The 9,699-nt window shown below is 39.4% G+C and overlaps 1 long non-coding RNA gene across 1 annotated transcript; it reads left to right on the forward strand.

Annotated features, from left to right (window-relative positions):
* Nucleotides 1-208: 208 nt before the first annotated feature.
* Nucleotides 209-7,055, forward strand: LOC125867898 (uncharacterized). The gene is made up of 2 exons (XR_007446680.1): nt 209-506; nt 6,726-7,055. It is a non-coding gene; the product is annotated as an uncharacterized LOC125867898 (long non-coding RNA).
* Nucleotides 7,056-9,699: the final 2,644 nt, after the last annotated feature.

The raw sequence follows: 9,699 nt of genomic DNA on the forward strand, positions 1-9,699 counted from the left end.
ATTCTTAATTATTAAAAGAAAATTAAGGAAAACTTATTTTTGATAAAGATTAAAGATTCTTGTTTTTCATTATTATTTTGTTTTGAATTTTTGAAAAAAGGATTTTTTTTTTTTTTTTGAATAAAGATCACCGAACGCAAAGAGGGTTGCCTACATATATCAGTGAGATGAGAATCAAGTGTGGGCGGACCGATAGGCCCATCCCAAAGTCCAACTACGAGCTTTTTAACTGCAACAACTTAAATATTCGCTATTGGAGCTGGAATTACCACGGCTGCTGGCACCAGACTTGCCCTCCAATGGATCCTCGTTAAGGGATTTAGATTGTACTCATTTCAATTACAAAACTCATAGAGCCCGATATTGTTATTTATTGTCACTACCTCCCCATGTCAGGATTGGGTAATTTGTGCACCTGCTGCCTTTCTTGTATATGGTAGCCGTTTCTCAGGCTCCCTCTCCGGAATCAAACCCTAATTCTCCATCACCCGTCACCACCATGGTAGGTGAAAGGGGGTCAATTTTTTTCTTTGACACCACTCTTAGGCAGTCTACAACTCTTATAGACTTCAGCCTTACACTCTCACAAATTTGACTAAGTATAGAAATACTTAACTTATATTTTGGGCAGTAAATCAAAGTAACAACACAACCAACATACGGGAACTCTTCCCAACCTTTATTAATATCAAAATCAATACAAGGAAAGGTTTCATAAATTTGTCTAAGGCCAGAATCGTTCTCCCCTTTGCCTTAGACGAATTTCCACCCTTTATAAAATTTCTGCACAAGGCAGTTACAGTAGTTACACTGGCAGTTACATTGGCGGTTGCATTTGACATGTGTCTAACACTTGTCCTCACAGAATTCAAACTAAGTTCCAGCACTAAATATTTTAAGAGATAGAATATATTTCGAATTCAAATACATTCTAACACTTAACCGAAATTACATCATTCTAACACTTAGAATATTTCAGCTTCATTCCAACACTTAGAATATTTCAGCATGCTTCCAACACTTAGTTTTATTTCAGGTTTTGTCTTGCCAACGTCAAGTCCATAGCCTTGCCTTGCCAAGCCAACACACCGCCTTGTCTTGCCGACGACTTTGCCCACACGTAAGCCTTGTACATCCAAGCTGCCTTGCCAACACCCAAGCACCTTGAATTCTTTTGCTGCCCACTAACTCATAGTTGCACAACTGCACTGTTTTGCCCACATACATGCCAAGACCAATGCCCGAATCCTTGCTATGCCTATACGTAGTTAGCTCAAGTAGACTACGGGTCTAACAGACCACCCACACCACTTGAACTCGATGTCCTCATCGAGACTGTTTTAAGATAGTCTTCGATTTGATCATCAAATTGCCAAAGGTCCTTCACTTTCTCCCAAACTGCATCAGCTGCACTCTTGCCTTTCTAATGAATCAAGAATTTTGTCTTCGTATTCTTCTTACTTGTGCCCACAATCCGGTGATCAAGGATCTTCTCAATATCAGCATCAAACTGTGTAGGTATTGATGGAGGATCCCTCTTCGATCTGTTCCTGTCCGGATCATCTGCATCTGCAAAGTAAGGTTTTAGAAAACTCACATGGAAAGTGGGATATATCTTCAACCTTTGTGGCAAGTTCAGTCTGTAAGCAACTTCACCCACTTTCTTCACCACTTTAAATGGGCCATCGTATTTAGGAATCAAACCCCGATGTCTTGTCTTGCTTACAATCTGTTTCCATATCTGAGGAGTAAGTTTCAGCAATACTTTGTCACCCACATTAAACTCTACTGAGCGATGATGTTGATCAGCATACTTCTTCATGCGCCGCTGAGCCTTGCGCAGACTGTCTTGTGCCTCAGAAAACATTTCAAGTCTGTCCCTTGCAACCCTGTATGCTACTGGACACTTCCCCTGATTCTTAGTTTTGGCAACATCTAATGGTGTCATAGGCTGTTTGCCTAAAACGATTTCAAAAGGGCTCATTTCTGTTGCAGACGACTTGTGCAGATTATAACAAAATTGCGCAGTGTCCAACAAAGCAACCCAGTTCCGTTGACTTGCTGTTACATAGTGCCTCAAGTATTCCTTGAGTAAATGATTAATTCTTTCTGTCTGTCCATCAGTTTGTGGGTGATTTGCAGTAGAGAATTTTAACTCAGTCCCCATCATATTGAACAATGCTGTCCAAAATCTGCCTGTGAACCTTGTATCCCTATCACTCACAAGATCGGCTGGAACACCAAAGTACTTGACAACATACTTGTAGAATAATTCAGCAGCAATCTCAGATGAACACAGATTAGGTGCAGCAATGAAAATAGAATATTTTGAAAACCTGTCTACCACAACCATAATCGATGCTTTGCCATCTATCTTAGGAAAACCAGAAATGAAATCCATGCTTACCGACAACCAATGCCTTTCAGGAATAGGCAAGGGCTGCAACAAACCAGCTTCCTTCTTACGTTCAGTCTTGTCCATTTGACAAACATGACAAGTCTTCATGTACGCCTCTATATCGTCTTCTATCTTTGGCCAGAAATAAACACGAGACAGCAGAGCTAACATCCTTTCAACACCCGGATGACCAACCTAGGTAGTATCATGCGCTTCCTTCATCAAGTCTTTGCGCAGTCCTCCACCATTTGGTACAACGATTCTCCCCCCTTTAAAATGAAGTAGATCGTCCTCGATCCAATACCGTCTCATTGTTCCATCTTGCACTTGACCCATCCACTTAATATATAATGAGTCATTTGTAGCACACAATCTGATTATATTAAGAAAATCAGTTTCAAGTTTCGAAATTGAATATACAGCAACAAATACCTCTTTTCGACTCAATGCATCAGCAACCTGGTTATGTTTCCCTGGCTTATGCTCCCACATGAAGTCATATTCTGCCAGAAATTCCTGCCACCTTGCTTGTTCTGGACTTAACTTTTTCTGTGTCTTGAAGAATGTATTAGCAACATTGTCAGTCCGCACTAAACGACACACAGAAGGCAAGACACAAAAATGACCAAGAGGGTCATTACAAAAAGCAACCATTTCTTTTTCATGAGTCGAATATCTTTGTTTTGCATCATTCAATTTTCGACTTTCAAAGGCCACAGGATGACCTTCCTGTACTAACACGCCACCAATAGCTTTATCAGACGCATCAGTATGTACTTCAAATGGTAATTCAAAATCAGGCAACTTAAGTATAGGTTCAGACGCAATAGCTTCCTTTAAATTTTGAAAAGCTTCTTGACATCTTACTGACCACACCCATTTAACATCTTTCTTCAACAAATCAGTCAAAGCTGCTGCCCTTTTCGAATAACTAGCAATGAACTTTCTGTAATAGTTAGCTAACCCAAGAAACGATCTCAAATCCTTCACGCTACGAGGTGCTTGCCAATCAACAATGGCCTGCACTTTCTTAGGATCCATCCTAACTTGGTTTTTACTAACAAGATGCCCCAAAAATTTTATCTCTTGTTGAGCAAATTCACACTTTTCCATCTTAACATAAAGCGTATATTTCCTCAATTGAGACAATACCATACTTAAATGATTAACGTGTTCCTCCAATGTTCGACTATAAATGACAATATCATCAAGATAGACAACTACGAAATCATCAAGATAGTCAAACAACACATTGTTCATCAAATTGCAAAAGGTAGCCGGAGCATTGGTTAGCCCAAACGACATTACAAGGAATTCATTGGAGCCATATCTAGTTACACAAGTAGTCTTAGGCTCGTCGCCTTCAGCTATTCTTACCTGCCAGTAGCCTGCCCTTAGATCTAGCTTAGTGAACCAACATGCCTTGCTCAACCTATCCATCAAATCTTGTACTAATGGAATCAGATATTTATTCTTCACAGTTGCCTTGTTCAGAGCTCTGTAATCTACACACATTCTCATCGTCCCATCCTGCTTCTTTTGAAATAAAACAGGTGCACCATAGGGAGCTTTAGATGGTTGAATCAGCCCAGCATCCAACAACTCATTCAACTGTTTACGTAATTCAGCCAACTCCTTAGGGGCCATACGATAAGGAGCTTGTGCAAGAGCAATAGTGCCTGGCATTAATTCAATCTTATGATCAATATCCCTCTTTGGCGGCAACTTCTTTGGCAGTTCAGGCGGCATCACATCAGCATACTGTTTCAGTAATTCAGCTACACAATCAGGCACCTCTACATTGACATCAGGCTTCAATTCGACCAAGGCAGCAAGTATAGTTTCATTACCTTTCTTCAATCCTTTGTCGATTGACATAGCAGACAACAACATCCCTTTTTCCTTCTTTTTTGCAATTCTGTTGATTTTCCCAAATGGATAAATACCTTTCACAAACCCAGCATTGTTCTCATTTATTATCATTATTCCATCTAAGTGTGGAAAAGGAACAAACTGAAATTTTCTTAGAAAATCAACACCAAGTATGATCTCAAAATCTCCTAACGGCATCACTATTAAGTTATGTTTTCCTACCGAATTCTCAGTTGACATAGACACCCCATAAGCCATGCCCACAATGACTTGTGCCTTAGCATTAACTGTTTTGACGTAGGAAGGACTTTTAGTCAACTTAAGTCCCAACTTTGCAACAATATTTACATCAATAAACGTATGAGTAGCCCCTGTATCGGCCATAACTATCACACATTTTTCTTTAATCTTCATTTCTATATGAATCAATGAAGCATGTGGATTTGAAGTCTTAGACGTCCCTTCAACATTATTAACCAACGTAATATGATTGAAAGACAAACCTAACGGATTCACCATAGCAGCCACGACTTCTTCTTTCTCTTCATCCTGATTCAATTTTCCAGCAAGCAAAACGTTCACCCTTTCCCGATTTGGACAGACTTAGCCAAATGAGGACCACCACAAGTCCAACAGCCCTTCAAATTTCCATCTTTATTCTTTGGTTTGTTTTCTTTGTTTCCTTCTTTCATTGGTGCCTTCCCTTTATCATTAGCATAGTCTCTACGATTCTCCCTCTTCCCGTCCCCTTTCTTCTCACCTTTTCTCTTAGGTTTTGAAGTAGAAGGAACATCAGTATTAGGTAGAGTCGTCCGAAAATCCACTAACGAATCTGCAGCAGCAATTGCCCCTGCCAAAGCTTTCACATTCTGCCTTCGAAGTTTGTTTTGAGCCCAGCCTTGCATACCCGAAATAAAATTATGTAATTTATCCTCATCAGACATGTTTTGTATGTCTAACATCACTGAGGTAAATTCTTTAATGTAATCCCGTACCGAACTAGTTTGCCTCAGTCTCTTCAACTTATCCCTCGCAAGCCATGAAGCGTTTCTAGGAAGAAATTGATCACGCATTTCTTTCATTAACTTGTTCCACGTATCAATTCTGGGTCGTCCAGCACTCACATCATTTGCATTGCGAGTCCTCCACCAAAGTTTAGCATCACCAGTTAAATACATCGTGGTGATATTCAACTTGTCCGTCTCAGGCACCCTTGCAACAGTAAAATACTGTTCCATATCCCAGATGAAGTTTTCAAGTTCTTTAGCACTCCTTGCGCAACCAAAGGCTTTTGTTCTGGAATTTTAACTTTAGACGATTCCCCACGAGTTGAGCCTAATGCTGCCACAGCACGACACAATACAACAACTTCTGCGCGAAGGTTTTCATTTTCCTTGTGCAGTCCTTCCAATTGTAATGTCGTTGCCTCACGAAAATTCAAGTCTTCTGCCATGTGTTCGTCTATATCATCACGATACACATTGATTTCAGACTTTGTTTTCTCAGCATCTAGTCTCAAATTGATAATCTGCGTCAAAAGATCCACCAACGTTAGGTCTTCCATTCGTTCATCGGTGATTCCAATGAAGGCTTCAACTCTGCGCAACAATTCCCGAAGTTCTGCGTTCGCCACCATCGTTTCAACCGCGCTCTGATACCAATTGAAAGAGGGTCAATTTTTTTCTTCGACACCACTCTTAGGCAGTCTACAACTCTTATAGACTTCAGCCTTACACTCTCACGAATTTGACTAAGTATAGAAATACTTAACTTATATTTTGGGCAGTAAATCAAAGTAACAACACAACCAACATACGAGAACTTTTCCCAACCATTATTAATATCAAAATCAATACAAGGAAAGGTTTCATAAATTTGTCTAAGGCCAGAATCGTTCTCCCCTTTGCCTTAGACGAATTTCCACCCTTTATAAAATTTCTGCACAAGGCAGTTACAGTAGTTACACCGGCAGTTACATTGGCGGTTGCATTTGACATGTGTCTATCACTTGTCCTTACAGAATTCAAACTAAGTTCCAGCACTAAATATTTTAAGAGATAAAATATATTTCGAATTCAAATACATTCTAACACTTAACCGAAATTACATCATTGTAACACTTAGAATATTTCAGCTTCATTGCAACACTTGGAATATTTCAGCATGCTTCCAACACTTAGTTTAGTTTCAGGTTCTGTCTTGCCAACGTCAAGTCCACAGCCTTGCCTTGCCAAGCCAACACACCGCCTTGTCTTGCCGACGACTTTGCCTACACGTAAGCCTTGTACATCCAAGCTGCCTTGCCAACACCCAAGCACCTTGAATTCTTTTACTGCCTACTAACTCATAGTTGTACAGCTGCACTGTTTTGCCCACATACATGCCAAGACCAATGCCTGAATCCTTGTCATGCCTGTACGTCGTTAGCTCAAGTAGAATATGGGTCTAACAGTAGGCCACTATTCTACCATCGAAAGTTGATAGGGCAGAAATTTGAATGATGCGTCACTGGCACGATGGCCGTGAGATCCATCGAGTTATCATGAATCATCGCAGCAACGGGCATAGCCCGCGTCGACCTTTTATCTAATAAATGCATCCCTTCCAAATTCGGGGTTTGTTGCACGTATTAGCTCTAGAATTACTACGGCTATCCGAGTAGTAGATACTATCAAACAAACTATAACTGATTTAATGAGCCATTTGCAGTTTCACAGTCTGAATTGGTTCATACTTACATATGCATGGCTTAATCTTTGAGACAAGCATATGACTACTGGCAGGATCAACCAGGTAGCATTCCTCAACGACGCCGTGCATCGCATGAGCCCGGCGCGCCCGTTCGGGCACGAACGAGTCCAAGGCGAACGCGACCATCATTTGCAAGGAGCATTTGTTTTGGGTAGATAGGAGCCGGTGAAGGCCCCATGCCCACTGCGTCTACCGAATCCGAGAATTCGAGCCGCTGCTCGTGGACCACGCCATCGCACGATGAAGCGAGAATGGCGTGGGAACGCTTGTGGCTGCAGGAAATACAGAATGGTAAAATAGTTAAGCCCCAAGTCATTTTTTTCATTCACGTTGGATGAGAAACGTGAAATTTGTGAGTGGGTTAAAAATTTGAGGATGCCGGAGCACTATGCTTCGAATTTAGGAAAGCAGGCATATATGAATGAAGGAAAATTGATAGGTATGTAAAGTCATGATTGTCATGTATTAAAAGAAAACTTTAATTCCTATCGCTTTTAGCCATCTACCAGAAAGGATATGGAAGCCAATCACAGAGATAAGTCTTTTCTTTAAAGATTTGTGTTCTGGAAAGTTGAGCTGTTTGGGTGCACTTTTTCTATTGTAATCGTTGGGGGGGGGGGCACTAACGGCTGACAGCCCCACCCCCAACAACACTCCCTACCCCTCTTTAACCCCTTAACACTATAAATATACTCTTATTTCTTTCATTTATCTCACAAATTCACAAACTATTTTATTAACATCTTACAAAATTTCTCAATTCTAAATCTCTCTTATCAATTATAACTTTTATTTTGTGCTATTGATTTGTTGGAGTTCGGACTTCGGAGATTTTTTTGAAGTAAATTGTAAGCTTTAAGTGACATCTCTCAATTTTGACTTTTGTTTATACGTCTGCTTTTACGTAGACGTTCGGTACATTTGTTCCAACTTTAATCTCTTTATTTGTTTATTTATTAAGTTACTTTATTTTTTAAATAATTATCTTGCTTGTTTTTCTTAATAATTAGTTATTTTAAACTTTAAAAATGAATTTGAAAAAAATAGTGGTAAAAAACCAATGTGTGCAAAAAATATTCTTCTAGGGGAGGAACTAGTAGTTGTACTTCTAAATATTTGCCACCTAGATTTAGAATTAATACTGATGATAATATTCATGTTGATAAAACTTATTTTATGTCATGGCCAAATATTATTGATTTTAATTCTGAAAATGAAATAGATCATACATAAATAGATGTTTTACAAATTTTGAGGAAGAATTAGATGAGGAAGTAGAAATAGAAGTAGAAGAGGATGATAACACCCCTACCCCTACCAGTCCGGCTACTAATTCACCACAACAAAATGATATCCCTTCTTTACCTACGTTTTCAAAGACGGTATGTGTTAAAAGATCTTTAGTTTGAAATTTTTTGATACAAAATGAGGAAAAAACTACTACTACTTGCATAAAATGTAAAATTAATCATGAGTTATTTGAATACGGGAGCGCTTGGGGACGAACGGCTAAGAACACATTTGAGAGGGTGTAACAAAAAAAATGTTCACCTAGATGATATCGAAAGGGCTAAAAGAAAGGCAATACCCATAACTGAAAAATCTATAGGAGGTTCTAATATAGTTTAAAGTGTGTAAAGTATGTCTAAGGCGATTGTTGGGTTTTAGAAGGCGTGAATGCAAAATGAAGAGGTGTGACTTTTATGAAGAGTTGTGACTTTTATGAAAAGTTGCGAATTTTACGAAGAGTTGTGACTTTTATGAAAAGTTGTGACTTTTATGAAAGGTTGTGTCCTTTTCGAAAGATTGTGACTTTTTTCAAAGGGTTGTGACCTTTTCGGTAAGGCACAATAAGCACCATTTCACACTACCCTTTGTTGTCTATAAATAGAGAGTTTCCTCTTATTATTCAACAAAAAAATGAACCAATTTTCTGGACTTCTACTACTACTATTAAATCTAGTATTCTAAGTGTACTTTACTGCCGTTGTGTGGTTCGTTGACACCGTGGTTTTAGGTACCAATACACCGATAAGTAAGATCATTCTATCCTGGGAGGATATATTTCATTAACCTCGGGTATTTGAGGGGAATAATTTCCTTTAGGGGACACTCTGCATTCAATGGGCTCGATTTTCTTTCTTTGAGAAAAATACTTTGTATATTATTTCTAATCTGTTTCTGATTCTATTTTCTCTAGAGTTCTGCCATTGTTTCCATCTCAACATTAGTAACCGGACGTCCTCTGATCCGCAATTGCAACTCAGCCATCCCAAACATCTTAGCCATGACACTATCGTCACGGGCTTGCCTCTCTTGAGCAGACAGAACCGGTCTATGAGATGTGTCAAGTGCCTTAGTCCTCGTCACATCAAGTAGCTTACCCGTTAGATTCAGGTGAAAAGTAATGGTCAGGTCCATAACCTCTTCCTCAATACCCCAGGCCCTCAGAAACCGGGTGATCAAACCCCCATATCAAAATCGCCACCTCATATTATTCCTAAATTTCATCATGTTTTGTCTAAGAATCTCCCCTACATTAATGGGCATCCCCTTCTTCAGCATATAAACCAACACCACCCTATCCCTTGTTACCTCTGTCAGATGTTTCGCGGGTAGTAGCACACTACACACTATCTTTAACCACACCCTAGCAACTTGATTGAAATTAGCAAAAT

Source organism: Solanum stenotomum, chromosome 6 (assembly GCF_019186545.1).
Source record: "Solanum stenotomum isolate F172 chromosome 6, ASM1918654v1, whole genome shotgun sequence".
Lineage (NCBI taxonomy): Eukaryota > Viridiplantae > Streptophyta > Magnoliopsida > Solanales > Solanaceae > Solanum > Solanum stenotomum.